The following is a 23,548-nucleotide window of genomic DNA, read 5'->3' as shown; positions in this document are numbered from 1 at the left end:
GGGCCTACCTCCGTGAGGGAAGGCTGCCAGGCAAAACCAGTCGTGAAGAAAACCAGACTTTAATGTAATTTAACGGAGTAGCAGTTTTGCATTCTTTGAGAGTTAAATAACCAGGAGAAATAATTATAAGTTGATCAAGCTGTAGCTTTCTTTTTCCTTTTGATATCCATCTACATATTTCCATCTCTATCCATCTCTGTGTACCTATATATACGTGTAAATGTATGTGAGGTTTTACGCTGCCCCTGCGGAGTTGCTTCCACCACAACCCGCAGCAGAAAGCAGGACACCCGGAGCGGACGCAGTGCCGCTGGTCAGACCAGGCACATCGGGCGGCCGTGGGGACAGGGTCAGGGAGGATCCTGCCTTTCTGCGAAGCAGAGGCTGGATTCCTTTTTAGAGAAATTTTAGCATTCACTTCCAAATATCACCGTTCCTTGTTGCTGTTTACTGTCCTTACCTGTTCTTTTGGCAAATACTACGCTGTCACGAAACTCTCACTCAGCAGAGGATGGGAGCTCATTTCAATTCCCTTCAGCATTTTCATACACCTACCAGACCAAGTGCTTCTAAGTACATCCACGCACTAAGAACACTTGTAATGGTTTCAGTGAATTTTTCAGTCACTCAGGAAACAGACACAGCTATCCCTACAGCCTGCCCCGGTGTTGCTTGACTTGTGAAATGGTATTTCCATCCAATTATTACTTGGTTACTTTCAGCACTTGGGTTGCAATCTTCCAAGCAAGTATCTGCTTCTAGTCAAATTGTTCACAATAATTAAACCCAAATTGTCTATGAAAAGGAGTATAGGGGAAAAAATTATTTGGCCTTGTGTCAAAATGGTCACAACAACTTTTGAGAAGGGTTAGGATCCCCGTGCTTCAGAATAGGAAATCGAAATCCACCTGGGGATGAGACAGACAGGCTTTTGTGGCAGGGGCATTTTTCTATGGTCTTAAATGAGTCTGCCCAAATGTAGTCTACAAAGCAAATGCATCTATGTTGCAGAGACAGAGGCATTTTAATAGACAAAAGAGGAACCTGACTGATGCAGATGCGTATAGAAACTGTGAAAAGAATACTTTTTAAGGCTGCAAAGTCAAAAGCAAGGAAATGACAGAAATAAGGTTGCCTGCTCAACCTCTGTTTGACCTCTCGGAGTGTGTACACTATGACACAGTCTAATTACAGGATTACGTGCTATTTTTCCACAGGATCTGCTCATAGGATGATGTGGCTCCAGGAGGCAGTGAGGCAAACTGTTGTCCACAGAAGCTTTTTTGTTGAAGAAGTGGTAAAAGGCATGGTGAACAACGCAACAAATTTCACGAAGATAGAGGCTGGTCTTAGCTTCAAACAGATGGCTGATCCAGCCTATCAAGCACGTGCCATAGAGATGAACTATGTATTAAAGTTTTTAATGACACAAATTCAAAAAATGCCAAGTCCAGCTGTTTCAGGCAAGGTATCCCTATTCATTTATTTCATTTTTTAATATATTTATTCTAAAAAACAAACCTGAGCTACCAACTTCCACCTTTAAATGAGGGTAACAACACCCCCTTTTCATTGGAGACACCGGAAAAAAAACACATCGTAGTGAAGCATTCAGATAAAAAAGCTGATGAAAATCACAGAAGTCCATTGCAAATGAACTACTCCATCTCCAGGTTAGAGTTTTCACAGCATGCTGCAAGTACAACCACGGCCACATGGAAAGACGGAGGAAGCCAGTAACTAGTACTGCCACTAGCTTTTGGGATGCGCAGTTTTGCTGTAGGGAGTGTCTGCACCTCGCACCTCTGTAGGTGTTCATACAGCAAAAAATGGCCCCGTAGTTCTCACAGAATGATACCTCCACCAGAATAACGTGAAAAATTTCCGCAAAAAATGTTAAAAATATAAAATGAAATCTGAAGGCTAAGGCTTTCAAAGCTTCTAATTTGGACCCAGGCACCCAAATGCCCTCTGTAAATTTGAGCACCCTGATCTTGCAGAAAATACACGTTTTTATGAGCAGTTCTCTTATTTTCCTTGTGTGGCTTACCGTACCCGGGATGCACGTCTGAAGAGGCAGGCAGGAGGAGGCTGCAGGGCTCTTTCTGTCCCCTACCACCCTGACACAAGCAGACAAGCTACAGACAAGCTACTTGGCTTTGTACAATTATAATCACTTAAAAAAACAGTCCAAAGAGCGCCAACCCAAAGCACTCCCATGTGATTCACAGACCCTACTACATTAAACTGAGACATCTCCTGTCCCACCGTACCGCGCGGCCCTGCTGCCAGGGACCTCTTGTGCTGCTCTGCCTCGGCTGACTGCGCTCACCCAGCGTGAGGGCTTCCCCCTGCACATACGTCCCGAAGGGCTTAAGGAGGTGCAAGTCTCCGTTTGGGGGGTTGTTTGTTTACTTGTTTTTAAATGGGAAACTGCCAAAATTCAGGAACTGTTTTCTAATTCTAACATTTTTATTTTCAACAGGGGAAAAGCAAATCCCCGCCATACAAGTAATTGCTACTCAATCTGTCCACGGGGTTAGATTTCCCAGTCGGTTTCTCATCTTCCAGGGCTGAAAGGAAAGATCTCCTCTGGGACCCGCAAGCGATCCCTCCATTATGTGAGTGCAGTGCATGCACGTTCATAGTATTACAAGTCGGAGTTTACTTGAACGGCTTTGGCATGGCTATCACGAATCTATATTAAGCTATTCCCCAATATTTATTGTCAACAGCACTGAGATTAGAAGATGCCTGCCTCCTGTTTCAAAACTTAATGGCCCATTGACCGCACTTCCTCTGAAGCACAAACTCCATGGCCCACGACACTAAATCTGTGCCACGCTAATGAAAAGCCCTCTTTATTTCAAGCCAGTATCCAGAATGGAAATGATTTAGGTCACAGTTGCTGTGTATTTTAACTCGCTAACTCACTATTTCTCTAGTAATTAGAGATGAGGTCCACGGCACTGCCAAACTGTATGCTGACCTGAACACGCCTATCTATTCCGAATACTCTCCTGGAGATTTTTATTTAACACGTTTCAAATTAGAGCTGAGGTAGGAATGAAAAAGTCTTTGGCACAAGTCATGGACACAGACGAGTGCATTTTTCACTTTATTTGATCCTTAACTCAGTAATACTTTATTTCACGTTAAAGACACCCAGATGAGACATGACAACAGTGACAAGCATGAATTTTAGCAGGGTCCTGCCTGAGCAGAACCCTTTGGGCTTGTTCCGAAGTGTGACTCGGAGACTGTTACTCACAGAGGCTAGCAATAGCTTTCCTCCTGTTTTTATTTTTGTTATTTTGCTAACCTCTTCAATCTCACTTTGCTGAAGCAGAGGAAATGAGGTAAATTGGTCCTAACACAGGCCAGAAACTGCTGTCCTGCTACTGATGTGGGGTTTAAGGGTACTGTGGGAGTGGAACAGTAAATCTCTGGAGCACAAATTTCTTGTGATAACACTAAATCTACCCAATATTTATTGCTAAGATACGAAGTGTTATGGCAACACGAAGAAAAACAAGTTACAAGGTTTTCCTTTAAGGCATAAAGAACCACAAAACTCTGCATGCTGCTGCCTACATTTAAGCACAGACTTGGTGATATTTAAATAACGTAACTACACACTCACGTGCTCTTTTTCACTCCTTTGACAATGCTCATATGACATCAGACTTCAGTTTTCATTGTTCATCAAGGAGAGTTATAAGCCTGTTGTATAGACTAGGATATTCTGCAGCTGTGCTTCATACAGTTATTTGGTTTTGCATTCAATCTTTTTCTTAAAAGACAACCCCAGGAGCACTAGACTGTATGGGTGCTATGATGGCAGGTGTAGCACAACAGAGTAAGGAAGTGTAACTAGAAGATTTTTCCACAAGTTAACAAGAAACAAGTGCAATGAACATGGCAACCACCTTGAGAGGATGAGACTAGCAATGCAAAGGCTAGCATTTCCCAAACCATAGCCTATTAGAAACAATTAGTAATGACATATACACAAATACATATAAACACACAAATAATCCCATGCTTCTTAGACAAAATTTTCCAAACTACACGATTTGAAAGTATCATCTTGTTTCCACTATGGATGCACAAACCCAACCTTCCACTCTTTGCCTATAACCTATTTTTGACAAATATTTCTGCCGTGTATCCTAAGTTTAAGTATCAAATTACACGAGAAACAGATGTTTCCCCTTTGCAAGGAAAAGCATCTTTTTGAAGGTCAGTGGTAGGAGAGAAGGACTTTCACAGGTAACAAAAGGCAGTGGCAGGTGCCGCTGTCCCTTCTGCTTTTAAGATATTTTTCACATGACCTTAACATTACTAACAGCTTTACAGAAGTTGTTTGATTGCATTATCTGTAGAAGGTAATTTCCATCCTTCCACTGGATTCAGATTCATTCATTGAGCCATTCCTAAAATTGTGAAGATTATTTTGTTGAACAAATCCAATCCCTGTGTCCATTCCTAAGCATAACCCAAAATATTTCAACAGTGCCTCCCCTCCTTTAGATGTTTTTAATATTGAATAGGGAGATTTGCAGGATATAAGCTTTATTGCCTGTGAAGTTTTCACATCTCCACGTGGAACTGCTTAACGGTTACAGAGAAAGAAAACTTAAAAGAGAGAGAGAGAAGGGAAGAATTGTGGAGAACCTGTTGCTCCACAGAAGAGAAATCAATCAAACACAAAGAACCGTGAACCAAGTAAAGTTTTTCTCACTGGTTAAACTTAATGGAATTAATGATTTGAGTTTCAGTGATACCTAAAGGCTGTATTACATTATTGTGTATACAGAATAAATAATAGATAATCCCTGTCCCCTTGCAGTATTTCACTATCTCCGGGATGATAATGAAGAACGTTCATAAAAAGCAGCACACAACTATGCATTTGTGTAAAGATAAGCAGCATGTACAGACAGACAGGCAGAGCAGAGAATAGCTCAGACCAGAATTAGACATCAGCACCCACAGAATTAAGGAAATTTCATGTGGAATCCTTGATCTCAGCATATAAATAAATCAGATTTGAGGAAAAGGTAGACCTAAACCAAGATTCTCAAGCGGGATCTATTAGCTCCAGTGTGTGATTACAGTCAGACCATAGCATTTGAATTCTTTATGGTGCCAACTATGGAAATATTAAATCTTTGAGAGACAAGAGGGCCTGTGAATGGAGAACTCTCTCCTTTACAAAAGCTCATTCCACGACAACCCGATCTGATCTCACAGGAGGCCCCAGACCTGTTCCTGGAAGTCTTCATCCACGCAAGGTGGCACACTCCCAGGATCACAAGGACTGAGATCAGCCCCTGCTCGACTTAAGACTGTTCCCAAAGCACAACACCTTCCCCAAATTCAGTGCCTCTTGCGCACGCCAGCTCCCTTTGGCCGTGGCCCTGTGTGGAGGAGCGGGACGAGCATCGCGGCCTGGCGACGCAGCCCAGGCCTCAGCCAGGCCTGCCCTGCCCGCGCCATTTGCCATTTACCTCCCAGGGCGGAGGCAGGAGCACACCAGGGAAGGGCAGAGCGATGCCAAACCACAGGGTGGGGCGAGGAGAGTGTCTGCACAAACGCTGCAGCACCACGATAGCATCAGTGACTAATAATTTCAGTATCGCACATGTTTGGAATTATCAGCAAGTCACCCGTTGGGAGGGCACAAACACTGCACTGCGCTGGGCCGCCCTGGGCTGGTACTGAGTCTTTTTTTATGCTTTAAATAAACAGAATCAAAGTCCAAGAGTTAGAACTCGGTCTCAGCTCTTATAAACTGCCAGTTTCTGAAATTACACAAGCAAACAATACTAAAATAAATGAATCCTAAAAGCACACACTTTCTAAGAGCCCATACCATTGTTAATGTCAGTACCAGAGAGCGTTTGCCTTTTGCAAAGTTATATGAAGTTTTGGTTTGGCTGAACTCACATTGTCTGGTCATTTCTAGCTTCCCTAGTGAGAATATGAATGGTTTCTATTTAGAGGAGATTACAGGTAGCCATAAATTATCACCTAAGTGTGGGCTGCCTTGCTAGCCCGAGCACCTTGCCAGCTCTTCACATCACTAGATGGCTGATGCTCTGGTTGTGGGACCTGCCAAGTCTCAGTCCACGTCAACTCTGTTTCTGACATGTGTTATGTTGATCATAGGGAACCATTGGAGAGACCTAGTTATGGAAGAATGAAGCATTTTTTTCCCCATCTATCATAGGTGCTTTTCAGATGACTGCATTCCTGCATGACTACATCATCTTTTTCAAAACTGAGCTTCCTCGCTGCCCTTCCCTAAATATCAGCTATGACCAGGCAGCTCGGATTGTCTGTATTATCAGCTTCTAGAACCAGGATATATAAAACAAGCACGTTATTGTTAATTGTGGAGCCTTGGCTTTCAGGCTCAGGGAGACATTAATTGCTACATTTAAATTTCTGACTCAAAGAAGTGAGTTGACTTAAAACACTATCATGAGCAGAGACGCACACTAAGGTTTTTTTTCAAAGTATCCATTCACATAATGTTCTTGGTAAAAAGCTACTTAAATGTAACGCATGTGATATACATTAATACACTAATCTGCTGGAGAGTATTAAGGAAAGTACTTTAAAGGCATACCTTAATTAAGCGTCATAACAATTCTGGGTGAGGATGAAAATAATCATCCCTGTTTTGCAGGCAAGTGCTAAAAAGTTAATTAAATTACCAGAGTCAGACAGTGACTTAAAGGCATAGTCAAGAAAAGGGGTCAAAAGATTTGGTTCCAGTCCTTGTTGATAGGAAACTCTCCCCAAAAGATGTTCAAGCTCAAGTCAAATTTTATTTGACTTCAGACGATGCTGCAAAGCTTGTATTTTAATGAAGAGATGAATGAACTGTGGGAGATGTTGCTTTTCTATAGAAAGCATAAAATAGTTTGGGTATTAAAAATTGTACCAACAATACTACCAACAGAAGAATGCTTTGCATTCCAAACCTCAGAAACTCGGAGGAAAAAAAATAAAACAATAAACATTAAACAAAGCTGCAAGAACCTGCTCAGAGGTAACGCAACCATTGATTTATTCGGATGTGAATGCTTCTGAAGGGTTCTGCCCTTTTTGCTTCCCTTACCAAGAACCAAAACAATGAGAAAGAAGTGAATGAATAGTTATTACTAGACATGAAGATGATGTCTGAAAGAAAAAGTGAGCTGGAGGGCAATCATTAAAATGATCCAGTCGGAAGATCCACTGATATACTTAGAAATGATTTGTTATTATTGCATTAATGATGTCATTTCTTTTTCAAGTCACGATAAAAACCAAGCCAACTGTTTGGCAGGTGACTAAAGAAAAGCTGTTAACCCAGTTAACGCGTACAGTACCATCCTTCTGGAAGAAATTTGTATATCCAGGTTATTTCACAATCCCTAGTTCGATTGAGCTAATTAAGTCAATTATGTAAAAAAATCTTGCTTGCCAGGGTAGGTGAGACTTGAGGCTGAGGAACGGTGGTACGTACACACGCAGTTTGCACCTCTGGTGCTTAACTTGCTCAGTCTCAGCCTGTCTCGTTTGTCTTCCAGCAGCTTGTCAGCAAGGAAACAGGCGTGCTGAGAGGGATCGTCGGGGAGCTCCTGGGCCAGGGCTTCCAGTGCTGCTCGTCGTCCAAACGCTGGCTCGAGTTAACCTGCTGGCACGTCCCGTTCGGGGCAAATATGCCACATGAATGGGAGGAGTTCGCTTCGAGTGAGATTTTCAAGCTACATTGACTCAAAAATATTTTCAGGAACGTTAAAAGCTGAGGCAAAGTCCCTATGTTCTGTATTTTCCAGGGGCAAGTACACGCTGGAGCACAGCAATGTATCTCAGCATAAAGCCCTGCACACAGAAAGGAGACGGCAGCCAAATTCCACCCTCTACCACACTATTAATAATAGTTATTATTACTTGAGCTCCCCTAGCTATCCTGGGTGGTTCTCAGCAAACAATGGCACAGTCTTTGCCTTGAAATGGTAATCTTCCGCGGAGACATGATACAACAGGCCGCAGGAGCAAAAATGAAAGAGGTGGGTGGGGACCGGAGAAGGCAGGACAACGGTCACAGTAATAGGATCGCTCGTTATATCCTGTAACTATCTTGATGCTCCCATTAAGTGATTTAATTAATGACTTAGATACATTTCCAGGAAGGACTGAAAAGAGTAGAGAGAAGGAGGGCGTGGCAAAAATGTTCGGGAGCAATAACCGGGAAGGCAGACGGGTGAAAGTAAAACCAGCAGATCGTGAACGCTGGAATTAAGCAAACTTGGATGGATTTTGCTTTATGACACAGCCTGTGGTTCAGACATTACACTGCCTCACTCATGTGGGTCCTCGGGTGTCTAGCTAGGTGTGAGGCCAGGTCAGAGCCAAAGCATTTAAGGTGCCTCCCTCAGTGGTGAGCCTCTTTGTGTCACAGACCTTGCAGAGAGACCTTCGGTGAGCGGGTTCTGCATCACAAGGGAGGGAGACAGATACACAGACAAGCAAATGAGACCATGAAAAACAACTTTTCCTTGGGAAAGCAGATTCTGAAAATGCAGACATCAGAGAACCGGTGTCACGAGCGTGAAGGGACCGTGCATCCTGCGGTCACCAGCAGAGAGAGGCCGAGCAAGGTGCAAGGCTCTGGAGACATGGGGCACCTCATTTAGGGCCCTACGGGTACGCACAGGGTATTTTGTTGCTTTCAGAGATACCCCAGCAGCACTTCCCCTAAAGACAGCAAGTTTTGTAGCCTGACTTAATTTCCTGCTGCTTCTAACATTGCTTAGCTCAAAATGCGTTGCAAAAATGGAGCAGATAAAAATGAAAAGGCAGTGCTCTTCATTACAGATCATCTTTCTGTTCCATATAAAGAGAAGTCACTCCTGCCTGTGAGCTCTCCGGACAGCTGAGGGAGACAGTAAGTTTTATGTAATGGGAGGTAAAAGGGGTCTTGCTTTCTCAAAAACATATTTTGATTTAAAAAAAGAAAATGTATCAAGCTTTCATTTGCAAAAACATATTGTAACACAAACAAAAATTATCTATGAAAACCCCTGTTTGGGCTGAAAAGACACTTTTAACTGAGAGTTTCCGTGACTTGGTCATTATTCTCTACCTGCACCTGCCACTCTTCAGTGAAGATATCCTCTCGTCTGATCTCCCCCTGCGAACGGGACTCCCCGTGTGCACATGGAGATGTAAGCAGGAAACAGAGCTGGTGCACCACCAGAGCAAAGTATAACAGCCATGTTAGCAAAACAGGAGTTTTCTGCTGCGTGAGTTTGTCCTGGGGAAGCTGGGAGCCGTGCAGTCACTCTCACCATTTCACGCAGAACCACGCTGCGCATCGCACCTTGGTCCCTTTCAGCAGGCAGACCTCATCGGGGCAAGGCCCTGAGCGCCCAGAGCCAGGGGCTGAACTGCACAATAAACAGGGCCAGGCCTCCAAATCACCGCGCGTGCCCCCACCCTGACCTCGCGCACCATTCAGCATTTCACTGAATAAGCAGAGCGATTTCAGGAACCAGGAAGCTTTTTTCTGGCTCGGCCTGTCTGTTTGTTGGCCTTGTATACTCCCCAGGTGCAGAGGTGAGCATGAGGTAATCATACCTAGTGAATATGAGGTTTAGTCTATAGGAAACCAGCGGAATTTATGTAATTCTGGCACGCAGCAGCTTTCTTCTCTGTAAATTTAGCAGCGAGTAGCACGCTAGGCTCCAGAACAGAGTGTGCACTATGTTACGTGTGGATCCTCCTAACCAGCTTACTGCATCAGAGGCAGAGGCCAAGCAGGGGAAGGAGCCTACGACCTCAGGCACCGGTCACCAAATACCCCTCACGTGCTCCTCATCACGCAGGTACTCCCATCTGAGTCCGAATACCTGCTTCACGGTCAAAAAATGGATATGAACTGAAACTATGCTTATTTACTGCCACAATCTAGGTGCTGTGTTAGGGATACATTTCCCAAACAATGCTAAAACTTCAGAATTTATTCTGGCTTTGAGGAAGAAGGATGGTTAAGGGTAGGAGGAATCATTTATGCTATCAGCCACAGGCTCAAGGGAGATGAGGAGGAAGGGAAAGACCAATCCCTTTTTTTATGTATTTTTTAATTCTCTTCAGTGCTTCAAGGATTTTGAGGCAGCAGCTGAATTAATGCCAGATCCTAAGGCTAGGCACAGCTCATACACAAGTGACGGCAGCCCAAGGTCTAGAAAGGCCCTGAAACAGAGGCGATTTCCTTCTGAAAGGCATTTTCAGAAGCACTGCAATGTGCAGGTGAAAAGCACCCTCGAACATCAATCCCTGAAGAAGAGAGGATGAGCTGGCATCGCACGTGCCCTCCTCACCTGCCTGAACGCCTGACAGAGGTGATGGAACCAGGCTGTTCTCAGAGGTGCTCAGCGAAAGGACAGAGGTGACAGGCACGACATGGGAAATCCTGCCAGGACACAAGGAAAAGGTTCCTTACGGTGACAGGGATTCCGCACTGAAACATGGACCGAGGAGGTTATAAAACCTCCAGATCTGCAGTTTCGAAACCCACCTGGTAACACCGTGCACGATTTCCACCCAGCTCAGAAGATAACTCAGAACAGATGGTTCGATTCAAGGCCTAGAGATCTTTCCAAACTCAGAGTTTCTGTAAGTCTGTGAGCACTGAGCCCCTCTGAGGTGTTGCGAAGCACATGGCTGCAGCTTGAAGCTGCTTTAATTTGTGCTTTAATTTACTTCAGTGGAAAAATGTGCCTGTCTCCTGATTAAATGCTTCCTTTTTTGACTTAAGCTCACATGGAGAAGACAGAATTTCCTCGAGGCTGGCCCCAAATCACAGACTTGCCAGAGAAGAAAATGACCTTGGATCTGATTTTTTTGTGAAACTCGTCACTCAGATACATTTCTCCATGATCGTTTCTTTACACAGTCATGCAGAAACAAGCCGAAGTCTTGTCCTTCTGAGGCTGAAAACAAAAGGAGTAAAGCAGCATTACCCACGCTAGCACTTTGCACACTGACACCAGAGGTGCATTAGCACAGATTTTTGTTTTTAATGTTTATCTTTTTCCTACAGAACATGTCCATATTCTTGCTTCCCAAACAACAGTAACAGGGGGCCACAGTCCCATTTGGGGATGTCATGATAAAAAACACAGGCTGACATCTCATCTGTGCAGAGGGCTGGGGATTTGGGGGAAGGGCTTTGTGGGTTTGCTTTAGCTTTTTGATTGCAACCAGCTTTTGTAGATACAGGTCCTTTACCAAGGTCAACGCTTTAACTCCAGTTTCACTGCTAACTCTCCTCCTTAGAAGTCAGCAGAGCCCTTTCAATGAATCAAGGGCTTGAACTTTAAAGGACCAGAGCACATTGTTCTAGAGGAAATACATTTCAAAGCTTATTATTCACCCTCGCACTATCAGGCAAGGAGTTTTAAAAGTTTTTCTAAGTCATCGAGCCATCGGTCCTGTCATTGGATTTTTAAAATATATTAGGTTCCTCACTATGTGGTTATATGGCCCCTGTGCTACGGCACATGTACCATGTAAGAAACTGTGAAATTCTGCATGCCAGTGCTTCTGGGCTCCTTATTTTGTTTTACCAATGAGAAGCATTTCATACAAATACAAGACTTTATTTAAAGAAAAATAAAAAAAAATAAAAAAGTATATTTCCCCAGTGTCTTTTTGTGTCAACAAAGGACTTTACTGGTAAGTAACGAGTTTGCACTAAGCAGGCAAACACAAGTAAATGAATTCTACATCAATAACCAACCATGGTGTATGTACATATTGTATCTCCAAGGATTAAAAAAAAAAAAAAGAATCAAACAAAACAAACAAACAAACCAACCACAAAGTAGCAAAAGAAGCTTGGTCCTTTTAGAAAACAATAGCCATTTATGATAAATTTTGCCACTTATATTTTCAGAGGAATATTAAACCCCATCCCATATGCCCTAGTTTTTTTTTCAGTCATTTTATAGCCAGTCATGTAAATGATGGCCTATTGAAAGCATATAAACTAAATACTTATTCATGCTGATATTTAACATTATTTTTTGTTAATATGATACATAGCTTTTGCCTCCCGTAGCACCTCCTAAATGTCTCCCTAACCTGCTCAGATGGACACAAAGTTGTGGTGAAATCCATAGTGGCAGTCAGAAGAACAGTTTACAAAGTCTGCAAGAAACAAAAGCTTTTGAGTAACAAGCGCTGTGTCACATGCCTAACCTCTTCCTAGCTGTATTTAGGATAAAGGATATTTGGCTTGCGGAGGCGCAGTCTGGCTGATATAATTAGACTTCTCAAGAATCTCTGAACAGTTTGGGGAAATATGCCTTCAATTAGTTTTGACTCATTTAAATCAGAAGTTACGTATTTGCCACATCCAGAATTTGCTAACTATGTAGAACGTTTGCCATAGCACTGGAAATCCCTGAAAACTGAGAAATTATGTGCATTGCAAAAGCAGCAAGTCTGCGCGTGCCTTTAGCTCCTTTCAGCCAGCCAAACCCCTGCCTGGTGGGGCACAGACAGCCCTTCGCATTTCTTTTGCTCGCTTTATCTTCAAATACCACAGCACTGAAATTCCTCTGCGGCACTCCACTAGTTCACCGGTGTGCCGTGCTGCTCCAGTCACGTCCGACGGGGAGCCAAACGAAGAGCTGGAACAGCTACTGCGGTGTAACGGCCAGCCCGGAGTTGAAGGGCACGGCCCGTTCTGGAAGGCAAAGCTCCCGACTGCGAGGATCCCCAGGAATTGAGGCAGGCTCAGGTCACTTTCCGTAGCACAGGAGATCACCGGGCTGCCAGGCTTGTTCTGCTGCCAGCACCCGAAGGAAGCCGGGGCCTGGTGCGTGTACACCCACCTCCAGGCACGCCCGAGCCTGGGTTTTAGCTTCTTGTGGCGCTGGAATTCGCAAAGCGGTTACAGAGATTTAGGGGCATACGTGCCACTACCTCCAGTGGAGAGCAAGGGTTAAACTTCCCCTTAAAAAAGTTCAGAAATCCCAGCACCGATGCAGGACTGGCTTCGCCACCACTGTGCTGGAACTTGGCGATCGTGTGAGAGGACACATCAACGCTAAACAACGGCTTGGAACAGGAAGAGAAGATGAATATCTAATCCGACTGCAGCTCCAGAGGAAATATCACGCAGGCTGCCTGGAAGGGGCCCAGGAGCCGCACGCTAACGCCTCCACTTACCAACACTCTCCTCGGCTCGGGGTCCTCACCACCAGGCACCGGGGCCGCATTCGGCACCTGGAAGCGGCGCGGCATTTTTGGGAGCCAGCACCTCGGCCTCACGGCACAGCTGAAAAGCTCAGCCGTAAATCTTTTAAGAGCAGAAGCAGCCCGATAATGCGCTCAGGCAGGGATATCTGGGAGGAGGTGGGGGTTCAGGCTCATTCTTTTGTTTCTCTTATGCAGATTGTCAGAAACAAAAGCCTTCCAAAACACAAACGCTTCCTACTTCAGATGCAAGGAGTGGGAGCACTGCCTCGTTTCTTCAAAAGAAAACAAAAATCTGAAGTCTTTCTACCCCAAAGTCCCGGAAGACTCCACATTTGCCACTTATCTGGGAAAAACGATTGACACGAGTGCTGTTTCCCAACACACGAGCTATAAATCGCCTCCAACTCCTGTGCAAGGACATCCCAAGAACTCAAACACCGGCAGACCGGGAAGCCGGCCAAAACCTTGCAGAGCAGTTGATCACGGTTCCCACACCAAAGCTGTTACATATGAAGTCTGTGGTGTCTCAGCGTTCTTCCTGAAGGCTGTTCTCAGGCAGATATGGGAGAATGTGAAGAAACCTGTCTCTCCTAGCCTGTGCCCATGGAAAAAAATGCTAATGCACCGCAGCAGAGAGCAGCTCCCACAAAGAGGAAACTGCGCCGGCGAGCGGCTGCACCCAGACGTTCGGCCTGGCAAAGTCACCGGCTCGGGGAGCAGATTCTTTCGGGGAAAGCAGTCGGCTTTTGAAGTTCCCATGATTCATTCCTTAGCGTGGCTCCTTCCTAGATCTTTATGGGCAAATTTTAATAGCCCTGTTCTGACTTTTACTCCTACAAGCTGCAAGCTGCAGAGGCACTTCAGCTTGGCCTAAGTCCAAGCTTGTGATTCTTTTTTTTAACTTGTCTAGTTTTTAGCTAGATGCCTTTTGTGATCCAGGTCATTGCCACAAAGAATAACGCTAGAGCAAGGGAGGTGGCAGCAACAAAGAGCTGGGGCAAGAAGCGAGCAGGACGGGATTTCCTGTTTGCTGATGACAGACACCTACTCCAGGATGAAGTGTCCATATAAGAACTTTCTCCCAGACTTTTGTGAATCCCTCAACCACACAATGCCACAACCTTTGTCTACTCTTCTTCGCTGCTTGTGAAATTACCCCGCTGTCACACCAGCTGAGAGATACCTCCTAAAGCTGTAGCTGCAGACGGTGTTTGAAGGCGTCCCCGCAGGCAGAGCACGGTCCCCTGCCACGCGCTGGCCACCCGCCGGTCCGCGGTCTGCAGACACCGGGTGTGCTCCTTCCAGGCACTGCTGCTCCGCTCGCTGCAATATGGGATCGCTGAGTTTTCACCGAGGTTCCAGTGGGAGAGAGGGAGCAGAGTACTTTATACTCTGGGCATTGTACACCTTTTTCAAAGCAATATGTATTTTTAAGAAATAGAAGACTGCCAAAGAGAAATGGCCAAAGACAAAGAAGTCAGGGATTCAAAAGAAAATAATTGTCAGTGTTCAGGAGAGCGTGGTTCTACAGCTTTTGGTCATTCACTGAAGAAATAGCATATGTCTATAATGCTCTTTCCCAAATTCCTGTTGGTCCTGTCTGCTACATCAGCTCGTGCCACACTTTTGAAAATCCCATTCAAACCTCATCACGTGTTTTTCAGAACGACGTAAGGACTAAATCCTTGGCAGTGTTCACACACAGGCACGGTTTGGCGACGCTGCCACTCGCTGCCGGACGGCTCCCCCTCGTGCCCTTCCCACACAGACAATCCCTGCCCAGGAGGTGAGACCTGCCCTACACAGCTACACACACGCTGTGCGTGCCCGGAGATCCCGTTCGAAGTCTCTGATGTCCACAGATGACATTTAACAAAGGACACTTAGTTCTCAGCTCATTATTGAAATGTATTTCGTAACTGAAATCTTATGAAGTGTGGTTTCATCAAGGTGAGCAGGTCAGGCTGAGGTCCAGCATGGCGGTGGTTTTGTTTTACTGGGCACACTGGATGCTTTCTCACGTGAAAGAACCAAAACAAGTGTCAAAATACTAACGGCCACTACCTAAGGAAGCAGCAGCCTTTGTGCTAGGCAATTTGATGAAGCAGTACCTCTGTCAGTCCAGCTGGGCAGATGTCTTCCAAGAGAAAACTGCAAACCAACACCCGCTTCTTATTCCTGCATCTCGCTCTCTGTCTAAGCACCTAAACAATGGGAAAGTTTGCCCTCAAGATTCCAGGAGCCCATAAATACAAAAATAAATCAAATAAATCCAAGAGAATAGGTGTATGTTTAATCTGGACATGCCCCCAGTGGAGATATCTGCGCATAATGCTGCAACAATTGCATACTGACATTAGACATCAATAGACTTCCTTCCACAGAAAATTCCTCAAAAAGAGGTCTGTTTTAAACCAGGGTCCTGTACGGCTTTCCAAACAGAAGAAGTTGGCTTAAGTCATGTTTGGTTTATTCCAAAATGACCTATCCCAGCGGGGCTTCACTAAGCTTAGGTGGGCCCGTTCTGTTTCAATCCCACTGTCCAGGTCCAAAATAAGACCTGCACTTAATAAACCTTCTTTATACCAAGGATTCAAACCCTGGGACTTTGCTTTCCTTCTCTGAGCGCATAGATCATTTTGACCCAAAGGACACTTTTAATGCAGCTTGAATGTCTTCAACCGCAATAAAGCACACGCTTTTCAATACTTTCACAAAGCCAAAGCCATTTTTTGCATAGCCCACTTTCTTTTCAAGTCACAAAACTCCCTTGGCAACACCGTGAATTGCACCCGTAGTAATTAACAACCAGACAGGGATTTGAATAAAAAACCCACCTGAAGTTCTGCAGAACTGAAGCATCCAAAATGAAAGGCAAGAAGTCCAGTCCTGGAACGACCCCCAATCCCTAGATCCAGTTTTATTACCAAGATTTGCCACAGGCTTTGGAAAACGGTTGTCACAAATGAAGTAAGGATACTGCAGCCTAATTCACTTCTGAAGCATTTTCATTGATACTATTTCATGAAGTCATGTAGAGGATTTAACTTCTTCCCAGGCCTCTATCAGCACTTATTCAAGTAATGACAAATCTGATTTGTTACAGGAAAAAGATACGTGTGTCTTAACCTCATAAGTGTGTCTTAGGACTGAAAAACACCTACTACTGAGCTTCCAGATCCCTTTATAAAAACTGAATACATTGCAGATGACTTATTTGTTCCCACCGTACATGGCCTATCTAGCCTGAAATAGGCTCGGTGGGATTTGTGATGAAATCCTGACTGCTCTGAAGTGAGAGAGACTTCTGTCAGGGACTTCAGGGGAGCTGTATTTCAGTTCTGGAATTTACCTTTCCTTTAGCTACACATGCACAGCACTTACGATATGCTCACATACAACCTACCTAGCTAGCTGGCGACAGCAATGTTTTTAAAAGATTTTGCTGCCTCTATTTGACGTTTCATTATACATTTTTCACCACTTATCCAGCATTTTTTCATCTTTTCATCTTTCATCACTGGAAAGTGAATCTAATGGGAACGGCAAGACACCTTCGTCCACTGCGTTTTCCACGGGGACCTAACTTCTCCGGTTTAAACCCCACTTCAGTTGCTCGGCTGCTGCAGAGGGGGATTAGCTCCTTTGCTCTGCTCTGGACACCTGCAGGAAGGTGGGAATGTGACTTCGTGGATTGGAACAGATCGCAGTCCCACCAGCCACGCTCAGTCCCGGGCTACCTGGTGTGCTGGTCAGCAAGGACGGTGAGCAGGATCTATTTCCCCTCCCTGTGTTGTCCACCGATTCTTGTGCTTCCCCAGCAAGGTGGGGAATTTCCTCAGCCAAAAAGAGATTTCCTCACAGGGAAAACGCACAGAGATTAAGCTCAGAGCAGGGGGTTAAGCTGCCCAGTGGCATGAGCCCACAAACCACTACCTGAAGCAGCACTCCTGCTCCCGGCCCCATCCTCCTGTCTCCAGGCCGTGCCGTTTTCCTCTCCAAGGCATTAACGCTCCAGCTGGCAGAGATGCAGCCCCTACAGAGGGCAACCAGATGGACACCTGTGCGAGCATCAGCGATTCTTCAAGACAAAACGTGAATCTCACTAAATCTACGGCACACAGAGTAGCCCTGAACTAAGCAGGGATTTCAGGCGATGCCTTAGGGTAAGTGAAAACACATGACAATAATGGCCATTAGGGTTTTTCCATGTGCAGAGCCTACATTTCTCTCTCCTTGAAGTCGATGATGTTTTACGGACGTAACTACAACTTCTGCCATAACTATTCTATATTTCTTCACTCTCGGTCAGATGGTGGGAGAATTGTTTTTTTGGGTGCCCCTAGTGTAAAATTGCCAAGAATAACTGCTGCCTCTCCTCCTAAAATGGCAGCTGTAGCCCTGTGAAAACAGCCCCGGCGGGTTCCCTTCTGAAGTGACAGCAGGTCTTACTGACATCAAAGGGGACGTGAGGTTTTCAGTGAGGGCTGTTTGTTGATTTTTTCTCCAGTGAAGTGATATTACATGGCATTTCCAACCCTCAATCCTATTAAGTGACAGAACTACCTAATAGCACTCATTAAATAACATAACTTGGTGTCAGAAATTCACTGACAGGCTCATGCAATTGAAGTGGTAGATTTATGCCCTAAACCAACGTGGGCTTGGTGTTATTGTTATTGTTTTTTTAATAAATGTCATTTATTTTAACAGGTGAAAGCAAAAGACCCCGGACAGTTCATGAAAAGGTTATCACCAACCAGAACATAAATGAGCAGAGAAGTGGGTGCCGGAATTTTACATTTAGAGAGGACAAAGCATTAAAAGGCAGTTCATGGCTGTGCTTCTGACCCCTGTCTTCTCTTACAAATAATGTCTTTGGTGACACCAACGTACACTGCAGTGCTGTCGTAAGGCAGTCATCTGCTGCAATAGTATTCAGAACCTTTCCACCTTTCTGTCCAAGGAGATATCCAGAATTATCCATAAACGAAAACATTCGGCTTAGTTAGCCATTGCTTCTGGGCCCACAGCAAACACAGGCAATAAAAACGTTAAAGTCCCAAACACCACCATCTTCCCTTGCTCTCAGTCAGCTATTAACTGCACATCTTAAACCTTTAACCCAAGGTATTTATCTTGTGGAGTGAATGACAAAGTTTGTTAGTGGTCACAGAAATAAGTTTATCAATGATTTCTTGCTTTTTTTTTTTTTCTACAGCCCTCGTCCTGCTTGGAGCCCAAAGTACTTTTAACCTACTGATATCCAAGTGACAACTGCAGCTTTTTTAAGGTGGGGATTTGGCAGTGGTTTACATCCGAATGCAGAGAGCTTGAGGTGTAAGAACAGGAACAGCCAACTGTCTGCCTTAGATCTAACTTAACTACCAACATGCAAAGCCAGAATTAAAAAAACAAAAAAAAAACTATGAGCAACAATATTACAGTCCTCAAGTGATGCTAGGGATCTCTTGATTCACATTTCATTTCGAATTAACAAGAATTAACGAGAGCACTCATGTGAGCAAGCACTCAACAAAATGGAAAGCAATTCACAGCCCGGGCTAAAGGTCTGTAACTTGCATCCAGAAACCCTCCCAAGGTCTGCCGCTCCACACTGAAATTCATGGTTTTCGTTATTCCTCCACTCGCCCTTCGCCCCCACCCACGGGTCCCCCTCGGTTCCTGCGCCACCTCGGGTTATACGAGTCAGCCCATCTCAGACAGACAGGACATTACAGGGCTGTTTTCAGCCAGGACTAGCATTGATCAGATTTTCATCTTGTTGATGCCATGGGTGGTTTTTCATTTTTAGCCCCTGGAGGATGGCTAAGCATATAGGTAGTGCTTTAGAAAAGTCCTCTCTCATATTCTTACAGTCTCAAAAGAAGCAGTATTGCCACCAGCAAATGCAGAGGCAGAACAGATCACCGCAGATCCGGCAGAGCCCCGGAACACACCGCTTTCAGCAATCCCCAGCCCTCTGCTCCCTTTTCACCATGAGTTGGCAGCCACGCAAGGACCTAAAGGAGCGGACTGCAAACAAGGTCCATGGAACAATCCCGGCTGCAAACAACTACCTAAAAGAGACGGGGGATAACTTTCAGCAGAGCTAATCCAGCGATCTGCTTGGCATGCCAAGTGGTGGCTCTGAACCGCCTGCTGGGTGCCACCTCTGCCATGGGCTCAGCCCTCGCCCCAGCGCTGCTGGCTCCGGCGCTGGCCTGACCCTGCAGTGAACTGAGTCAGCTCACGAAATCGGTTGAACACTAACCGGGGGGGAGGACGTTAATCAGCTCCCAGGGAAATCTGAGCACCCGTGCTGATGAGAGGGAGGGGAGAAGCTGCAGCCGGAGGAAGCAGCAAATTGCAGCGTTCCCCGGGATGGAAATGAGCAGCCACAAACTCCTGAAACCAGCTCTGCCACTGAAAAACCGCACGGCGCACCCTGCACGGCTGCTCACTTCCTTGGCCCAGGTGAAGCAAAGCTCGTGAAGTTCACGTCTTCTGTTGGTGTGCTAACAATCTCAGGTGTCACATCAGGGTAAAACCGATAAATGAAATCAAGGAGACCACAACCTGAAAAAGGCCTGCTGCATCCCTGCCTGCACTGGAACAAAGAGAGATGTGAGTTGTCCCTGGGACAGCCCGTGGGGAGGCACGCAGAGCAGTAACACAGCCGAGCTGGTCCAGCAGCTCAACGCTGCCAAAAGCTCTGTCCCACATCCTCCTCCCCCTTCTCTGCCCCATCACCACTCCCCATCACCCAGTCCTGCCCCCTCCCTTACGCAGGTTTAACACTCGCCAGCCCATCGCTAGGAACCCTCCACCTCCCTCCTTCCCCAGAAATCCTCACCTTGTGTCCCCCCCCAATGCTCTGCCGCAGGTGCAGCGCATCGCGTCTGCCTGGCCTGGGTACCTGCGCCAGAAGAGCCCGCGGGAAGCAGCAGGGGCTGCGCTCGGGCAGCCAGGGGAGCCTTCCAGTTCCGTGGGGTAGGGGAGTAACGGAGGTGTACAGGGCGCTCTGGAGCTCACCAGGTCCGGTGGCAGCGATGCGCTGCCTGGGCTCGGCTGTGTCACTGCAGCAGGCGGGCAGAGCCAGCCAGCAGCCTTCTGGCTCGCCCGTCAAACCCTCGCTTCTCACAGTTTGCCAGTGACGGTTTTCATTTTTTAATGGAATACAAATGCTGTTGCAAAAAACGACTCCTTTTTGTGCCCTAAAGGAAGAAAATAAAATGCTCTTCCTGGAAAACCCAATTAGCGGTTAGATCCCTGACTGCAACGCTCAAAGCAAAGGCCGAATACTCGGAGGAACACCAAAACAATACAGCAAATATTTTTGCAGCAGGAAGAGTTTGGAGATGTTTGTTTACCATACAGTTTGTTCCAACCTGACAGATCCTACAGAACCCATATAAAGACCTCTGATTATTAATAGAGTCGGGCGGCATGAAATGGTATTTCTAACCTGTTTATAAACGGTTTAAAGGAAATTACAAATACCTAAAAAAACAAATCCAAGTTTACACTGAAAGGGCAGGGAGCTATATTTGTTCTTCCAGTAAGCAGCATGTTATACGAAACTGAGCTGAGTACATCTGACATCATTTTACCTGGAAAAAATCAAAGTGGGGAGTGGAGGAAAGATTTTTAGTTTGCCCGTTTTTTGGAAAAGCAAAACAAAGGGAAAAAGCCCACACAGTCTACTAGTCTACTGTACATATGGATAAGTAGTTTCGGTAACACATACAATGATTTTCACAACATGCCTTGAAAAGATTCGTTAATGTCTTTGGAAACGTGGGAAAGTAATTTATAACACCACATAAAAATGTAATGGAGGGCCCGATCCTGTCACCACTAACTTAAACTGGGCAGAGTCGAGCTTTCAGGCCCTTCCGACAGATTTAAAACGTTTTTCAGCAGCCTAGTTCAGATATTAGCAAACCCAGCCTGGCTGGCTCCCTCCACATCCCCACTTGCTAAATTACTCCCCTTTCCTCTCCCTCCCCCCCTTTATTAGAATTTAAAACAAAAATATTTTTTTATGTGTTGAGCATTTGTATATTCGGAAACGGTGCCTGCCTTTTCTCCGTCCTGACAGCTCGGAGCACTGCTCGCCGTTAGCAGCCTGCAAATCAAGAGAGGCAGGCCAGCCACATCCACCACCGCCAGAGCAGCCCGCTCTCGGCAGCATCACTGAAACCACCGCCGTTTTGTGAATGTTTCATTTTTTATATAATGCTGCCACAAAAACTGTTGTCTCCTATAGAAGCAGGGGGCGATCCTCAAAGTGGAAAGGGAATTAATTTTCCAGAGCCCTTTGTGATCAGGAAGAAATAGTTTCGCTTTGCCTACACAGTAAGAGAAACGACGAGGATGGACCGAGAGGTTGTGTTAGGAGGCCAGCAGCAGCCTCTGAACATGGCACATTTAGAAATGTGAGCCTGTACCAAAGCAAGAGCCCGTCTCTTTCTCACCCCCCCCCCCAACACTGCAGTTCAAAGTGGCTGCTGGAAACACCTCACCTCTGCATGTGGCACGTGAGATTTCCACTGTTACCCTGCAGACCTGGTGCACTTTCACAAGACACTGCTGAGGGGACCAAAATTCTGATGCATTTAATTTAAAAAGGAAAAAACAAAACAAAACAAAACAAAACAAAAAAACAAGTCAACAGATAATAAACTCTTCTATACCAATGCAGTTGGCATTATAGGGCATACGTGTTACTATCCTCTCTGGATTCCATCTAGAAGGACAGACCCAGCCCACTCAGATCTAAAAGCACCTCACCTGCATTAGGTAGCTAAATACATGGGCAACGACATAAGGTCTTGCAGCATTCACTTGTCCAGGAGTACTTCTTCATCAAATGTCTAGAACTTGTCTGTTTGCATCAACTGATGCCATTGGTGAAGCGAAGCTGGAAACCTGAGGCTGTACACACACAGCACGACTCTGCCCATCACACACACTGGAACTCAGGAGTCCTCCAGGCTTCCCCTTAAAGCCTACCTTCCCTCCGCCACTGATGTGTGTCAAACTCTCACGTCAGCCCAGATGAACCACGGCCTCAGAAAGACTCAGTGGCTCCTTCCCATAACCTGGACGAGGAGGACCAGTAAGGCAGGACCCTAGCAAAGCTTCCATTGAGGCAATCCGGCAACGTGCACCACCCAGTTGCAGGATATGGATCAGAGCCTCTCCCAGAGGGCTGTGAACCAGTTTCTGTAGAGCCATAAAGCACGCAGCCTCCCTCGCAGACCTACACAGACAGCCAGTTTCTTTTAGCTACCAGTTGAGAGACCTCTGTCTTTGAAAGCTGCTGAAGCCCCCCAGCTTGTTAACTTTTGTTCTTCTACTGCGTGGTTTGGCTCTGATTTAAATGCAGCGCTAACTTCTACGTTCACCTCTATTGCAAATGCCTCTACCAGTGCCTGGCAGTTCTTCACGACATTTTCAAGACAGCTCATCAAGCTAATACAGCCTGCTATGTCTGTTTCTTCCAGCTTGACGTTACCCACAAACAGTCAGACTTTTTCTGTTCAATTGCTGCAACAACATGGTACAAAAGTTTTGCCATTGCACAGCCAGACTTCAGTAGGAAAGTTTATTTCTTGTGCTTTTTATTACCGTGCTGCCATTTCCTACCCATAAGCTGGAAATGTTAAATTATAAAAAATACAATATTAACCAACCAATTGAGTTGCCAGTTCTAATTTTGGACAGAAAAATGGACAAAGAAATAATCAAAAACTTACCAAAAAAGCAGATGGCTGGAGAGCACTTCTGGCAGTCATGCTACTCGCACATGGGACCACTTGAGTTTAACAAATCGGACAACAGAGAGAGCACTGAAATGGAAATTGGGGCTCTACTCCATTCAAAATTCTTCAAAATGTTTGTTTTGGATTTGTACCTCTGCTGCAATTTACAACTCTAGATTAGATATAGCAAGAGTAATATTCTTGACTAGAAGAAAAACAGAACGATTAAACCATTTGCCAAGTCACACAGATTGTCTCCCTGTGTACAAGTAATACTGACGTTCCTAAATAAAAACTAGCACTAAAGGTGTCTTTTACTAACGCAGCTATAAAGTCTGACCAGCAGTTAGAGCACAAGACACTTCCCTGATTCAAACTGCAAAACTTCTTCAAACAAGTCCCATATCCGCATGTGAACATGTGTAAGTTACATCAGCATGGAAAGGAAAACCACAGAAACTTGAGATTTCACGGTCATCTCCATGCAGCACGGACAAGACACCGATAGC

At 45.3% G+C, this 23,548-nt stretch overlaps 1 protein-coding gene across 1 annotated transcript in view; it reads right to left on the bottom strand.

The window, feature by feature from the left end:
- Nucleotides 1-23,548, bottom strand: part of ZWILCH (zwilch kinetochore protein) — a 194,827-nt gene that overhangs the window by 95,001 nt on the left and 76,278 nt on the right. The gene's annotated exons all lie outside the window — the stretch shown is intronic.

Source organism: Anser brachyrhynchus (genome assembly GCF_964034855.1).
Source record: "Anser brachyrhynchus genome assembly, chromosome: 11".
Lineage (NCBI taxonomy): Eukaryota > Metazoa > Chordata > Aves > Anseriformes > Anatidae > Anser > Anser brachyrhynchus.
Note: the sequence above shows the minus strand (reverse complement) of the source record. Positions and strands in the feature narration are given on the sequence as shown.